The sequence below is a fragment of the Tympanuchus pallidicinctus genome, unplaced genomic scaffold, assembly GCF_026119805.1.
Source record: "Tympanuchus pallidicinctus isolate F22 unplaced genomic scaffold, pur_lepc_1.0 scaffold1, whole genome shotgun sequence".
In the NCBI taxonomy this organism is placed as follows: Eukaryota; Metazoa; Chordata; class Aves; order Galliformes; family Phasianidae; genus Tympanuchus; species Tympanuchus pallidicinctus.
The window spans coordinates 91718912-91736135 of record NW_026294618.1 but is presented as its reverse complement, the minus strand read 5'-3'; the positions used below and the strand labels follow the sequence as shown (position 1 = coordinate 91736135).

The 17224-nt window shown below is 41.8% G+C and overlaps 1 protein-coding gene across 4 annotated transcripts in view; it reads right to left on the bottom strand.

Annotated features, from left to right (window-relative positions):
- Positions 1 to 16962, bottom strand: part of DISP1 (dispatched RND transporter family member 1) — an 84355-nt gene extending 67393 nt beyond the window's left edge. For 2 of the 4 annotated variants that reach the window (XM_052670075.1, XM_052670234.1), the window contains exon 1: positions 16388 to 16511. The gene's annotated coding sequence lies outside the window, so the exon portion shown is untranslated. Of the gene's footprint in view, positions 1 to 16387; positions 16512 to 16847 lie in introns of those variants that run through there. The other 2 variants (XM_052669923.1, XM_052670152.1) reach the window with 2 other exon arrangements.
- Between the last annotated feature and the right edge of the window lie 262 nt (positions 16963 to 17224).

Here is a 17224-nt window from a genome sequence, read left to right as displayed (position 1 = left end):
CAGAACATTTTTAGTCAATTACAGCCAAATTATTTCATTAAGGTTACACTAAGATGCACCATGAAAACCTGCGTCTGTTCAATTTAATTGTTCCCTGATTAGCTTCTTAGGTTCTGTTTCATATTGTTGCTGCCAGAAGCAGCACTAGTTTGCTCTAGTGATCAATTTCTAATAGCCTACATGAATTAATCTTGTCTTACCCTAATTGCCACTTAACCTTAAGTAATACGCAAGAAAAACCCTACAGGCACCAAAACCCAACATCATTTTGGTAGGCAGCACCTACCACAGCATCCTGTGCCAAACACAGGGATTACTTCCATCCTGGTGAAGCAGTTTATGAACACCTGAAACAGCCTGGGTGAACAGCAGTACCTGACACAACACCTGCAGCATCACGCAGAATAAGAAATCCTCACCTTATGACACTTTAAACAACCTCCAGCTTCTCCCATGAATGTAAAGATATCATTTATTTTAGTTTATTCAAAACTAAGTCTGCATGCTAATATTTAAATCAGATTTTATTACCATTCTCTCCCAAAAGAAACTCAAGTATTACCCTGAAAAGTATTTTTGAGAATTTCTGTAAGCAATCTAAGTGCTTTCCCTTGAAAGCAGGATTTCATTTTGTACATTCAGTTTAAAATAAGAAAAAAAACTTTTTTAAAAAAATACACAAACTCCTTGGTTAGGTTTTGGCTTTTCTTTTTTTTTTAATTAAAAGTACTGAAGCTTTAAATTGTACGTTTTTTTCAGAGAACTGAGAGAGCTCTTTAACAAAGCAGCAACCTGTGCTGTAACACAAATGCTGCCACTGTCTCCTTTTAGCAGATAGCTTCATTTATTTCACCAGCACCGGTTTTGCTGTAGCTATTTCTCCTCTCTCCAAGCTCTCCTGTCCTAACACTATGCAAACTCAACCTCACCCTCTGAAACAGCTTGGAAAAACTGGCACATGGCCAACTTGCAACTGATACCATGGTTTAAATACCTTCCCAGCAAAGTTGCACAAACTTCAAAATACTCTGGGATCAGTCATTAAAATGTTTTTGTTTCAGTTACAACGCTAATGAAAACCAAATGTCTACATTTATTTTAGCCAGCTTTACGGCCTAGGGACTTTGCTCAAGAGAGAGGCCTGTATCAATCCTCATTTACCCAGCTGAATAGATTAGTCACAACATTGTACAGAGATACGGAGAATACTTTTAAAAGATTTAATTATAAGAGTGTTTCAACCACAGATTTAATTAAGGAGGCTCAATTAATTGCCTCTGAAGTCTTCAATTACAGCGCACTTTCAGCTGCAATTTTACAAGGCTCCTTTTGCAAACAGATTGAAGTCTCAAAGCTAATGCTACAAGATAAGCTCTTACAAACTGGATAGCTTTATCTATCCAAATAAGGCACACAGTAACAGATCTTGCCTGAAATTTAACTTTCCCCAAAGCATTTGTCTGTAAGACCACAGGAAGATTCATTGCATTATGCAAGTGTATCTCTACATATGTATACATGATGCATTCAACAGACAGAAATATTCTAGGTGGGAAATGGAGACCACAAAACAAAGTGCTTTATAAAAATCTGCCTCTCACCCTGATGCTGTGACATTCTGCTGCTGGTTTAATCTTCACACTCTACAGTTAGGTCAGCAAGTTACATTTTTACATACACGTTCAGCAGCCTTATGATGCTTCAGCACCATTTACCCCTAAAATTCATTTTAGAATACTTTGTACATAATTCTCTCCATAGCAAACAGTACCAAAGTTCTGATAAAACAAAATCAACACGTGCTGACAAATTGCTCTCAAGATTTTTGAAAATGCCTACAAGAACTTTCAACAAGGCGCTATTTACCATCTTCTGCACCTCACGACACCGGCAACACGCACCGCGTGTTTCCAGCTAGCATTCAAACTCTTCAACCTCACAATTAATGACAGCTGCTAAAATGCCTAAAATATCGCAGAAAAGGAACAAAAGCTTCACAGCTAAGTAGAATTCAGGCAAGCCAGAGCCCTTTACTAAATAAAGAGACGTTAGAATGCACGCAGTACTTGGGTATATTCACAATGCAGTGTTCTCTTCAAGACCACTACAATCCACAAGCAAACAGTTAATCACATTTTTTCAGAAATCAAATTGTCTGTTTTAGAGGTCTGTATGTTTTTGTCCTTCTCCTCTTACCCAGAAGTACAAAGAAATTCCAGTACTATATATGTGAAATGGTTTCATGTTAATCTCAAAATGAGGAGAAAGGAGTAACACAGCAAAATGGAGACTCGAGACTACTGCAGTCACATTTCACAAAAAAATATGAAAAGCTATCTGAGGCCTTAAGACTCAGTGCTTTCATCATGACATTGAGGATTATTGACAATAGTTATCACATCAAAAGCAAAGAACTTTCTCAAAATTTCAGCTAAATCATCTCCAAAAGCAACTGCCAACATGATTAAGTAGCACAGCTATTTAAATGTGAATGAAAAATTATGAGAATTAAGAAATTATTCTTCCCATTAAGTCTATGCACTTATTTGTCACCATTTTAAGAAAAGAACATTAAGGCAACATTTATTCCACGTACAAGAAATAAGTATCACAAGAGAAGACTGAGCAGTACGAATTCAACTACACCCTTTAAGAAACTATCTATAAACAATATCATTTCTCAGAACATATTTTCCTCAAAAGCTGGCAGCCTTACAGAACTGTCACCAACTATCCAGCAAAGATGTCCCCCTTTGAAATCTCAGATAGATGCAAAGATGCCTTCATTTATTAAACTGAGCATACCTACAGATCTTAATTTATTTCAGGCACTCGGCACATAACATTAATAGAAAGCATCTGGATTAAACAAGCAATACCCATAGAGATCAAGAATAACAAATCTCCTCAACACAGCCAGAGAGAAGCTCCTCCTAGAAGTGCAAATCAAGAGCTTTCAGGGGGCTGCCACATCCTGTCTGCAAGACAGGGAACTTTAGGCAGTTTGAAACTTAGCCTATTGTTTGGGACCAACTTCTCAAAAGCAAATACATCGACCAGCATTCCATGGTCACCCCCCTCCTGTAGGCAAAGAATCACATCAAAAGCAGATTACAGAGAATCAACAATACTGACGAATGCAAATTCAGAATACTGATTTTTACAGCCCATAGAGGAAGCTTGTTTCTCACACTGGAAACCACCTATGAACGTACTGAGGAAAAAAATGAATAGTTATTAACCCTTTCTCAGTGGAGAAGAACCTGGTACTTTGAATAGATCTAGCATTCTCACTTTGCAGTTTTATTCACTTCAAAAGACACATTATACCACTCTGATTGTTTTGCAGCACTAACGTGGAGACAAGCACAGTTCAAGAACATTGTTCTCAGCTTCCTTCCCACCAACATGTTCACAGGAGCCATCGCTCCTCTGGAATACGAACAGGGCATTCAGTTAGCATTTAGGATTTTCTCCTTCCCGTGATTCTCTGTATCTGAGGTTTCTCACTGTGGGTTAAGGGAAATCTGAGAACAGTTAAGGGACATCTCTCTAAGAATATTCCCGATTTCAAGGGCTGGTAGCATTAGCTTTGGAAGCCAGCTGCTAGAGCTGGCTAAAGGGACTGATGGAAAATAAGGTAATCCAGCAGACGTATGCTGCTCTTTGGGTTTTCTTCCCCTGTCACTAGCCCAAGTGGCCTTTCTCACTACAGCACCATTTCCAAATACGGAAAAACAGACATGTGGGATGATTAGAAAAAAGAAACCAACACAAAAAGGTTTTATCTAGAAATCTGCTTAGAGAGGAGGTCTGAGATTAAACCACCAAAGAAGCAGATTACCCAAAGCTCCAATTCATATCCACCTTCTTCCCAAAGAAGTTGAGCATCATCCAAGAAAACCACAGCTTGCCTAGCTGTACTGCAAGATGAAGCTTTCCCCACACACAGTGATTGGGTGCTTGGCTTGGAAGAAGGACGCTGTTAATGGCATCTCCAAACATGCACAGGAAGCACAGAACACACAGGGCAGATTCCGAATGGAAATGGAAGGTATTTAATGGCAGTGACTGCTAAGTGGAATTTATCTTGATGAATCATCAAGATATTTTGCACTACATAGATAAAAGTAAAGCAAACTCTCTATAAAAGGCACAATCCATAACATATCTCCCTGTAACTCTCACTTCAGACAGACACCTCTGCAGCTATTGCTATGGATACCAAATGCAGGTTTATCAGCTCGGAAATTCAGCCCAGATGTACCTCACTAAAATTAGCACACTAAGGGTGTTTTACTTACACATTGTAAAATACACTAGATGCTCCTTTCTGGAATCATTTCAGTTTCATGATACACACATTGTAAAAAACACCTTTAATACGCTTTACACGCAAAAGAACTTTAAAAGAAGGTCGACAGCTGAATTAATGTGGGACTGGTACCCAGTACTGTGCTACACTGGTGACTATGTCCAAGCTTCTGCCCCTAAAGACATTTTCCTTTGCATATGAAGTGGGATGGGACAAAGCCACCGTGACAGTGGAGTTCCAGAGCAATAATTGTATTCCTGGCACACACACAAGGCTACATTTCACAAAGAAAATTGCTGCTGGTTTTTTGCCTCATTAAAATGGTTAACTATCTTCCGAAGGTCTACTAATATATGCTCTTCCTGACTCAGCCACGTGAGGACATTCCCATTTTCCACTTTGCATTTTCCTTTCCTCTGTGTTACTTCTTTAGTTCAGGCTTCTCTTTCAGCTTCTTCTGACAACGAAACCAGCCACATCTCCTATAGGAGTTGTTAGCCAAGTCCTTAGCACAGCTAAGGATAAGATACTACCAGCATTTAGTCTACTTGTACCTTCCCTATAAAATAAAAGACAGGGTTCATTTTCATCAGATTTCAAACATGCCTGACCATGCCTCTACCAATGTGATTGGGGTGCTAAGCAAGTCACCATTTGACTCCTGTTTTCGTCACACACTTTCCCCAGCAGCAGGCTCTGGCATGCTCTGCAGGTAGTTTGCATGGGCTTGGAAGTCAGTGTGCTGTGTCTCTGGATCAAGATTTGAGCAGTTGCACAAACACGTTTATCATCACGATCCTTATTTTGGAACGGGAGAAAAATAAATCAGAAGCAATAGTTAAAAAAACAAGGAATAAACCAAAAAGAAACTTTGAGTGTTGTGTTAAGCACGAAGTCTCTCCCAGGCATTCAATCTATTCACATCTCAGAGTATGCAGGAGATGTATGCTTTAATTTGCTTGCTATGTCAGCTTTTCACAAGACAAAAATCACCACCTCATTTTTCCACATCACAGGAAATTCTGGACCTTCCCTTGCTTCATGAAGATGCACAAAATTGAGCAGGTATTTTGTATTTAATACAGCAGAGGCAGTACTGCATTCCTCTGTTCTTGAGCTCTCATGTCTACCTATTTAAAAGCTGATTGACATGGTTCCAAAGTACTGCAGGGCACACAACAAGCAGGCTTACTTTACCACAGAGGAAAAAAAAGTTACCTAGAAATGCACCTGGACAACTAAAAAGCTAATACAAAATAAAAATACACGCAGACATTTATGCATGAACTCATTCCAGAATGAGCTTAATCCATTCTCAAAGCAGACAGCAGAATTAATGGCCACTGGACAGGTAACTTTTGGTGAGAACAGCATCGTTTGGATGCAAAACAATTTGAAAATTTGAAAACAGCTAGCAAGAACCTTCTCTCCTTCATTGCTCTGCAAACAAACATTAAGATCCTGACATATCCATGGCAACTTGTGCTGTGGAAACCAGACTTCAACATAACCTTTTAAAATATGATGCCAGTTCTTTCACAGAGAATACACTGAAGGAACTATAAACCCTGTAAGGTGACACAGTAATAATAAATCTGAATGCAAACGTCAATAGAGCCCAAACTTAAAACCCACACCTGCAGAAAAAAACCTCACAGGGATTTCAAGCTGATGCCATCAGCTTTTAAAAAGGCATTTCGTTGTCCTAAAGACTCCACACACCCTCTCACTCTTCAGCACTGCTGGTTTGTCAAAACAGAATTAAATCATAGCAGCATGCCCCCTGCCTTCTTAAAGAACTTCAGATTTAAAAAAAAATAATGAAATTGCTGTACCAACACTGCAAGTCACATCAGTTAACACTGACACAACCTCCTCACCTAGAAAGGCAACGTGATACAACAGCACTGGGATTCCAATAAAATGCAAGTTCTACAAACTACCTGTGTCGTTAGAGAACTTGAAAGAAGTCAAGCAACTGTGCCACACAGTGAAACTATTTGAGAGAAGAGATTTTCAGCAGTAGTGGGGAGAAAGAGAGCAAAGGAAGAAAAGAAAATGCACTTTTCCAAATGCAAAGATTAAGAGAAATATGAACGGTAAGTCTTCTGTGATGGATATCTTCAAGCTCCTAAAATATTAACTAGTTTTTCTTCAATCTACGATACTGTAAAAGAAGAATCCAAACAACTTGGGAATCCAAGAATGAGAAAACGTTTGGGCTTACATATTACTTTTTTAATGCAGAACAGAGATACGTGTCTGAAGAATTTTTGCATCTGCAGCTACAGACAAAAATTAATCCTTAGAGCGATACACACTGCGCATGGAAAACAGGGCCAGGAACTAAACATGCCCTTCAGCAAATCATAATTCAGTGCCATATCTAAGATTAAGATGCTGACAATTCTGTCTCCTAGGTCCAAGTTCCTGCTGCCAGATTACACCGCCTCTCATTTGTGCATGTTAATTGCTAGTTTTAAGAAAAAGGGCATGCAAGATAAAGGCTGCTAATGAGGGTATGTTTTATTTCATATCTTAATTCTAACTCAGAGGAAGAGCAAAGTAGTCTGAAATCTCAGAGGTTCCTATCAAACTTACCACAGGGGTTTACGAGTGCAATTTCACCCGCGTCTCCAAAATTCTGTATGAAGTTGTCAAAGAAAGATGATTCTGGAAGTTTGTAGCCGCTGGTATATGCTTAGCATCTCAATTAGAAGATATTTACAGTCATAAGTGGAAGTGAGCCAGGAGATTCATAAAAGTATTTTTCCCTTGTTATGCAATATTACTTTTCTTTGAAGGGTTGGGAGTGGAAATGAGAGAGTACAGATGTGCTATTTTGATAGCAAGACCCATTAGCACAAAATGAGAAAGCGATTAATAACCCAACGCTATTAACCATTTTGATGTCTCTTTAATTTGTATGGCCCAGCTTTCCAGAAACTATTCTAGGAGTTTCTAGTGCTATAAAGTGATGGTTGGAAAGAAGCTCAATAAATCAGCTAATTCAGCCTCTCAGAATGGGATTAGGAAAGCAAGGTCTAGACATAGTTAATCCATGCCTTAAAAGGCACTCTGAAAATGGAAATACCACAGTCTCCCTAACCAATCTGTTCCAGCCATCCGCAGTTTTTTCTAGGGTCCATTTACACATCTCTGTTGCAATTTAAACCCATTACTGATGGTTCTGTCATCAGAACAGCTGTAGCAAACACCTTATTTTTTATATCTCGTTTGAACACAGTAGTTCCTTCTCCCTTTAGTCTTTGTTACTTAAAGGAATTTGTTCTCATAAAAATATAACATCTTTTAAAAATTAAAAATGGTATTTTCAAGACTGTGTTCTCTTCATCCGCATCTATACCCTCTCCAACTGGTCTAGCACGCCTAAATCAAGACTGAAGAGCTATCACATATTGTGGAGTTATTCTGCTTGTGTATTTCAGTATATCTAACTTACCTGCAACATTTCTGTTAACAGAATCACACCCAGTTGAAGTGCAACATTCCCCAGACCCTTTGCACAAAATTCATTCTATTTTTTCCACTGTCCACCAGTGCAGACCATCATTAAAAAGACGACCTCGAGTCCTGCCCTCACCTGAAAGGTGCGTGAACCCCCAGGCTACTTTTCCAGTTCTTTTGAATAATTCAGAACCCTAACCCCACTTTCCAGCACACGTCCAGTGCCCCCCACCTCAGTACCATCTGTTGCTAACACTGCACTGCCTTTACTTTTCACCCAAGCCAAAAATCAGTGCCAGAACCCTGTAGAGACTGTTCAGCCAAGACAACCTTCTGCTCTGACAGTGCACCATGGAACTACTTCAGGTTTTTCACCAACTTTACAGCATTTAGAGAAACGTTTCCTTGCTTTTCCATATAGGGAATATCATTTGAATAAATTCAAACTAAAAACACATTTCATTCTCCCAAAGACATAAGACTTGATAGCGTGTCACGAGAGGAGATTCAACCGCTTGTCAATTTGGCTTTCAGAAAAATTATGTTCATTTACCACCTTTGTACCTTTTTTTCCCCACCAGAAAAGCTTACAAGATAGTTTGTATATTTTGCAGTGGTTTCACAAACGGACTCCAGCTCTCCAGTAGCTCTTTACTACCTGGTCTCCTTACAGGTCAAACGTGGTGAACAGATAGAAGTGATCTCAGTCAATAGTTCACAGAGAAAATCAGTGCTTTCATTCACATATGCAACCAGAAAAGTTCATCTAAACTAACTTTTTCCATCAAGGTTCCTACCAAATAATTTCTTCAAATATTTTCATCACTCAGCTTTACTGTTACTTATTTGAACCCTAAGTTAGTAAACACCCAGCATTACGTTCGAGTAATCAATCAATTTGCTACACTGGGAAAACCAAGCCTTAATTTACAAATGGAAGTGATCTAACTGATTGCTGACTAGTTCACCAGCAATAAATAAGGCCTTCCACCTCCTGTTCCAGTGAAGCTGTACCCATCACCCTGCTGTGCATCTGATCACGTGTAAAGCTCATTCAACCTGCTAACCAGAAAGCTAACCTAAGCAAGTAAAGCAAGTAGTTTCTTGCTGGCTTAGTAAATCGTATGGCCTTAGGCCATGAGTGTATCAGCATGAAGAATTTGCAAAGCAGGAAGCAAGACCACACTGCTGGGAAATTGTTGAGAAATACAAATTAGAAACTTCTACAAGTGTTGTCTTTGCAACTTAGAACATTACCACAGTGAGATCACGGCTGCTGCACGTGGCAGCCATAGCTACAACTCAACTGGCTGACCTTTACATTATAGATAAGAGTTTCAGGAAGCTGGTCTAGACAAGGTTAAGTTCACTGAGAAAAGGCAGCAATGAAAAAGAAGAAATGAAGAAGTGGAACAAAACTGCTGCATCCATGTGCTCTCCCCCTTGTAATGAACACGAGTGCTTGCTTTTGTCTGTGTTGTATTATAACAAAAAAAAAAAAGACATTGCCAAAGACTACCCAGAAGCAGTTCACACAAAAGATAAACGCTTCTTAAGAACAACCAAAATAAATATTTACTTTGTTCAATCTTTTTGCTTACTGTATTTGTTTTCTACTCCACCCTGGTCATTCTGATTAGTTAGAGCTGTGACACAATGAAGAAAGTTTGCAACAAAAATACCAGTACAAGTTTCCAGTAAAAGCAAAGGAGATATCACAGAACATTCTCTTAACAGGGCTCACAAAAGCAGCTGGCATTAAGCCTTGAAGAGAAAGCAGCACATTCATTTCAGGATATCATTCAGACCCAAAATTATCAGTCTGCTCAATTTTACCTTGGAAGCTCTGACCACCTATCCCTTTCCTCAAAGGGAGAGGGAAGCACTGAATAGCGGGGTAGACAAGCAGGAACTCTGGTAATTATTGGTGGGCCTTAAATACACAGACCCCTTATTACAGCTTCAAATCTTTTGTTTTGTTTTGTTTTACAGATTTAGCAGCCTAAGTTACACATTATTAAGGAACTTGAAATAGTATATTTGAATCATCACTGAAGGTTAGAGGAAAAGATGACAACTGAAGGAAAAACAAAAATACGCTTTGCACAGGCAAACAGAAATGAGTCTGTCCTGCTTAGAAAGAAGTAGTTCAAATTTCCAAAAATGAATCCCTGTACCACATATCAGGAAAGCTGTGACAAACATTGAAGAGTCTCTGCAAAGTATAAGATCTTGGAAAGTTAAGAGAGAGAGAAAGACAACCTGCCCCAAAGAGCCACCTTCTAGAGACACTGGTGGCGAAAGTCTGTTCCCAAAGAACCTCCTTCAAAACTTCCCCGTTTCACTGTAAAGCACTCTGGCTTGTAGGGCTCAATATTCAGGGCAATAACAAACAGCCATGTGACCCTCTCGTGGAAAGGCCATGGAAAAAAAATCTGTCTGGAGTTTATGTTGGCTGGGCAGATCAATATACTTAGTCATAACTCGGCAGCACCACTCACAAAGCCAGTATTTGTTTTCACACTAATGCCATCTCTACCATTTTTTTTAAAGAGAGAACAAGCTGCCAAAGTACTGATATGCAGCAGATCTGAAACTGGCTTTGCCTAACAGCAGGTTAAGTAGGGAAAAACAGTTCCTGACCCAACAGGTCAGCAGCTACCTTTGGAAGGGCCAGTTGTGGTGCCTGGCCAACCACAACACTGAAACTGGTGACAAAAGTAATCTATTAACATCATCACAAAGCAATAAGTTTTACAAATACTGTATTTATCTTGAATTCTCCAAAAGCTTTGATGCAAATTCCACTTTTTTTCCTGTTTCCAACCATTAACTTCCAGAGAAAATACATGATGATTAATTCAGGCCCACAAAAGTTCTGTTCTTCAGACTCCCAGACTTTACTCTCACAGAAATGAGTTCTAAGCTACATTAACAACTTTAGCTTTTATTTTAATAACGATTTGTATGTCACGCTGATGCCTTTACAAACACACAATAGAATTAAAACACTTCACATGATTCAACTTCAAAGAGTTAAGATTAAGTTACCGAATTCTTGCAATACCTGGTGGAGTTTTTTTATGGTATTAAAGAAGCTATCAACAATAAGTGAGAACACATGTTTCAGACTAGGGTAAAGTTTATTCCAACAGGAAAAAAATTCCCTTCAGCTTTATGTAATTATTTTGAACAGCATATGTAATATTAAGGAAAATATTTTAACTTAGATATTTAAACTAGGTGGCATGGTACTCCGTAATTTTCTAAGCCCAAAACATCACAGCTGTGGCAATTCTTAATTAATTACTTTTGGTTCTCAAAATCCCCCTCCTTCCTTCCTCCCACCCAAAGCTATTTGCACAAAACCAAGTTCTCATGTGATCTCAAAAAACTGTTGCCCAGCATGCTATTTAAATATGGAATAGTAGCAAGGGTATTACAGTATTAAATGTTTTCATCTTCAGAAACATCCCTCATCAGCCATGTTGCTCAGCACAGTAACCACATTCAGAGAAAAGAAACCAGAAAAAATTGAAAGAAAGCCTTCTAGTCTCACTTCTAGAAATCCCTTGAGCCTCCATCTACAGGCATCAGGAACCCACCAAGTCTTACAACTAACAGGAACATGTTTAACTCAGAAGAGCACAGATGAAGCCCCACGAAAAAAAGCTTCAATTCCAGCACTTCCCTGCAGCAAAACTGTAAACTGAGCTGCATCATTCCACTCACATTCCAGGTAGAATGGATTTTGTGTTTACAAAATGCATCTTCTCTAATCTCCCTCTTGATGCTCCATCCTGTACATAAATATTTAATCACAGACAGGCACTTTGTGAAAGGCAGTTTGAACACAGGGAGATCCATTTGCCTCAAGTATAAGCTAAAAAGGTTAAAAAAAAAAAAAAAGTATGTTGTACATAAAGTCAAATATGACTGGTTCAGAAACTTTAAGAAGATGTGCACAGAAATAACTGATTTCTTATATTTGTCATATTACATCTGAAATAGTTGTAAAGAATACTCATTGATTAAACGGGTTCAAGTTATACGACAATTATAGCGTACTTGGAACATTCAAACTCGAAACAGTGCTCATCAATACCCTCTTCAAACGCCTAGGAAAACTGCAAATGTGGTACTTTGGGAAAGCAACAAGAACAGTGTCAGCTGTAGCAATAAAGCTGCTTGCCTTCGAGATTTACTCCTTACAGCTCCAACAGGCACACCTTATCACACACAAGGGCAGCAGCGGCACGGAGAAATATCAGGAAGCCTACAACAGATGCCTGCTCACAGCTCTTGCCCAACCTTAGTTACATAAAGATAGAAGATGAAGAATTAAAGCTCCAGGAGGTCAGAGATCCTTAGCAACGCAGGGATAACAGCAGCTGAATTTCCAACTACCGTGGCTCTGTGCAAGAAAGAACTACTGCTTAGAATACGCACTTGAGCCTGGAACATAAATGTTTTCAGATGACAAGAATACATTTCCTCCTATTAAAGCTAGAGCTGCCTCCTTACCATTTATCTGCATGTCAGGATCATTAACAAGGAGAGACTGTACAAGAAAAAAAATACAGCACACATCTGTTAATAATTAAGGCTTAATTTAGTCATTTTTATTAATTTGTGCTACAAAAGCACAAGAATTGTGTTGTGCTAGAGACAGCACAAGAATGGTTTTATCATGCTGTGCTTGCCTGCCTCTACAAAAACAACTCAGTGCTTTAGATTAAGATACACAGCAAGAACTTTCTTCAGATACTTGAAAACAGAAGGCAGTTTCCAGACATCTGCTGAATACACCAGCCGACCAGAGCACAAGCTTTTCACCTTTACTACAGAAATATGTGATGGAGGAATAAGAAAATGGGGAGCGGCTGAGGCCGCTGGGTTTGCTGAGCTCAGAGCAGAGGAGCTGAGGGGAGGCCTGATGGCGGCTGCAGCTCCTCACAGGTAGCAAAGGGCAGCGCTGAGCTCTGCTCTGTGTAACAGCGACAGGGCCTGAGGAGATGGCAGGGAGCTGCCAGGGGAGGGGCAGCTGGGGGCTGGGGACAGGGTCTGCATCACAGGGCGATGGGCAAGGAATGGGCTGCCCAAGGCAGTGGGCACAGCCCCAATGGCAGAGTTCAAGGGGCATTTGGACAGCACTCCCAGATGTGGGGTTTGTATTTTGGGTGGTGCTGTGTGAAGCCGGGAGTTGGACTCAATGATTCTTATGGGTCCCTTCCGACTTGGGATATTCCGTGATTCTGTATTTCTCACCCATCTATCCACCAACCAGCTACTCTCTGTCTCCCCTCAAAGCCACCTTCTCTCCCCACAAACCCTCATTCTTGCAAGCTCTATGCTATCCCACATCTCCACCAGCAGCCTTAATGGTGATCACCACTTCCCCCACCCCATCCCCGGCACCTATCCTTGCTCCTCTTCACCCTGCTCATCCAGCCTTACCACTTCTGCTTTCAGATCTTCTCCCTCCCACACCACCGACTGACTCCAGTCCTCCTTCCCCACTGTCTACCAGCCAGATGTATTTATCTTAATATTGAATGCAAGAGAATCTGTCTCAGCGCAAGTTAAGCTGCGACTAATATGCACAGATAGCAGAGGATAGATAGCTTCAAGAATTCACCTTTTATCATCATAAAGTTCCTTCACACACAGGTTTCCTAGCTAAGGCCTCTTCTGTTACTCCATATGGGTTTTCACCAAGCCAGCTGCACTGTACTGTTGGCTTGTTGTACGTGGAGTTTCAAAAGTTATTTGACAGATGACAGACAGCCTTTGACAACTGCAAGTCTCAAAATCAAAGTTCAGATGGAAATTTCATCTTGCTCTTCTATTAATATCAGCACTCATTAGTTTATTATACTTCACTTAGGAGAGATTCTTTTAGAAGGGTAAGTTACAGTTACACAGCTTTCATTTTTAAGAGTTAAGAAGTATTTTGTTTACAACAAAACATGAATCTGACAAGTTTTGATTAAAACCCTCAGTGTCAAGCAAGGCTATTTTAGCATTATGGTCTCACTAAACATGTAATTTAGAGGTTACAGTCCACTCTTACACCACAAAGCAACATTATTTTCTTTTGGGTAGAAAAACAGCCAGTCTTTATTCTTTTTCTTTTAATATTAAAAAGAGCATTTTCACACCCTCCAGGAGTGTTTAATTTTTGCTGCACTTCACACCAGAGCACAGCTGACTTGGTAAGAGCTGCTCACAGGAAGTCACACTAAACTCAGAAATACCATATGGCTGCTGAACTAGAAAATAGCCATGGTTACCAAACCAAATTAATTCCATTGATCGCTTTGAAGAGAGATAGCTGTGTGCTTGCTAATTATCTGAGGTGCTTATTATGTATTTCAAAGTTTGCAAGTAATTCTATACTTCTATCAAAGCTAATAAATCAATCATCTCTGTTAAAGGCTTAGAGGAAAGCAAAGCTTACGTCTCACATCTATGGTTAACATATGAGAAACATTACTATGAAAGCCATTCAAAAAGACTCCTCATGGGAAAGGGTAACATTATGAGAACTAAGTGTTTTCACATGTTCTTTTTACCTTTGTTCTTTTATGGTCTTATTTTTCACCTCTTCTACAGAGAGACTTTTTTGGAGGCTACTAAGCTGAATTCCATCTCTTTCTTCCCAAGGCCCTTTGGGATTGTTCTCCCCATATCAACATCTTTTGTTCCTGCTACAGTAATCTTCTGATCAGTGCAAAACAGCTTCATATGCCTTTCTCCAGCAGAGCCGGCAACAGAAACAGGTTCAAAAAGATGAGGAAAAAGTCAAAAGAAAAAAATCTACCTTTCTCAGCAATGTGTGTGTCTGATAACAATAAACAAATCCAGAGCAAGCTTTCTACTGAACTCATGTATTGCCTATTAATAATTAGCAGGAGAAGGCAAACAGATTGAAACAAAGCCCCTGAACAGGAAAACCCAAACGCCAGCACTGCTCTTCTCCAGCTCCTACACAGGTGAACAAGCCTTACTGACACACTGCAACCCGTAAGTAACCTTGCATCTGCACCAGGAATTCAAAAGCAGATTAACAAGAAAAACCCAATGGCTGTGTTTTATTTAGTGTCCATAGACACTGCACCCAAAAGGGAAAAACTTTCCTGAGTTACACTATCAGGTCTCAAATCCTAATGTGGTCTTCAACATACTGTATCGCTTTGTATAAGGCCTTAATTTCATCATCCATCTGCTTTTAACTGATGTAACGCATTTAAGCTTCTGGTCCCAAAATAACCATGTTCTCAAACTAGGCTACTATAGTACTGCAGGATATTACTCACTTTGCTATGGAAGAGAAAATAAATCTTTCGGCAGGATATGATTCTGCTTTTTATTTAATGATTTCCAAAATACATAATGCAATGTCGTTGTTTAGTTTCCTAAACAGAATACTGTCAGCAAAGGCTGCTGTGCTCCGTAAGCTTCCAGTCTAAAGATAATTACTAAAACATCAAGTTTTTTTGTTTTGTTTTGTTTAGGCTGTTTAATTTGTATCTCAGCTCATTTGCACCATCAGCCCAGCAGCTTCCCAATAGCAGATGTGGTTTATAGGAGATGCTGAAAAGCTAAAGCACAATTTTTTCCTCCAAGCAAATGTTCATAAACATTATTATTTGTTATGGTCAACAATTTAGTGACCACAAACTCGTGCTTGCAGCAAGAGCCTATAAAGGCTGATATTTTAAGTACCTACAGTTTTCTAATAAACATGGGTAGCCTGATCTGGTGGGTGGCAATCCTGCCCATAGCAGGGGGTTGGAACTAGATGATCTTTAAGATCCTCTGCAGCCTAACCCATACTGTAATTTCATGTCCCCAGTCTGAAGGCTGTTCCACAATACATCCTTGAACCCCTGCAGGCAGTTTGTTTCAGGCTCTGGTCTCTTTGCCAAGTAAAGGAATTCACTCTCAAGAAGATACTGCGTGCTTATCTGCCCCAGTTGCTTTCTTGTCCCTTGATTCCCCTGCAGCTCTACTGACCAACACTTCTATAGCTGACCATGCTTAATAATGAGCCCACTGACAATTAGGATGTGCTATCTCAAGGCCTTGTTACTGATTTACAGGTACATAACAGGGGCTTTTTTCTTCACATGTCCAAGCCAGCAGTTCCGTAAGTGTCCTCTCTAGCATGCTACTTGCACTGTGATCAGACAGCTCTGCTCATTTATAACGCACCCACACCCTACAGACACATCTTTTGAGCAACTACAGCTCTTTGTGCCTCTCCTGAGGAAGAAACAGACCCTATTTTGGGCAGTGAGGCCCTGGCACAGCTGCTCACAGAGCTGTGGTGCCCCATCCCTGGAGGTGCTCCAGGTCAGGTTGGACGGGGCCCTGGACAGCCTGAATTGGGGGACCAGCCCTGTCCACGGCTGGGGGTGAGGCTGGGTGGCTTTGCGATCCCTTGCAACCCAAACCACTCTGTGATGCCACTCGCCAACACAGTTTGAACCATCTCTCTTTACGCAGAGCCCTACTTTTCATTCTAAGCCAGAGGCTGAGAAAACAGCGAGCACCTTACTGCCTTCCACACAGGCGCGTTCTCTAGTGAACTTTTAATACCTTCCACCAGAAGAAGGGAAGAAACCATCGGGCGCCGTTCCTCACGCCTGGGCAGCCGGCATCCCTCCGCCTCAGCGGCTCCTCCAGCCCACTTACAGCACGAGCCGGCGCCGAAGAGTTGCGGACCGAGCGCGCCGCCCCAGCGGAGCCCCGCTAACAGCCCGCACTAAGGCCAGGCCCGGAGGGAGGGAGGGAGGGACGCGGCGGAGCCGGGCGGAGCGTGGCCGCGCCCCGCAGGACGCCGTTCTCGGGCTCAGCCTAGTCCGAGCGGCCGCGAGCCGGGCGGGGCGCCAACTGCCCTCCGGGGCCGGCCGCGGCCGTTACCGCCCTCCCGCCGCGGGGCCGCGCACGCACCTCGGCGCGCCGAGGGACCGCCTCCACCGGCGGTTCTCCTCGCCTTCCCGCCCCGCACGCCGGGCGAGGAGGGGAGGCGGGAAGCCGCCCGCCTCACGGCGCCTACCTGTGGGCTGCCCGCTGCGAGGTCACGGAGGCGGCCGCTGCTGCCCTGCCTGAGCCCGTCGTCGCGGCAGGAAGCGAGCGGCCCCCGCGGCGTCTCCACCGTGGCGCAGTTACCATGGGACGGACGCCCTCTCCCTCCGGAAGTCGGCGCCGGCGGCGGGGCGGGCCGCGGAGGCGGGGACGCAGCCATCTTGAGCGCGGCGCCGGTTCGGCAGCTGCCGGCCGCCATCTTGAGTGTGGCGCGGCTCGGGGGACGGCCCCGTCGGTGCTGGCCTCGGGCACTGGGATTAGCGGCAGCCGCAGTAAAGCCGTACGCCACAAGTCCCTGAGGTCGCAGGCGGCCCTGTGTGAAAAAACAATCCTAGAATCATTAAGGTT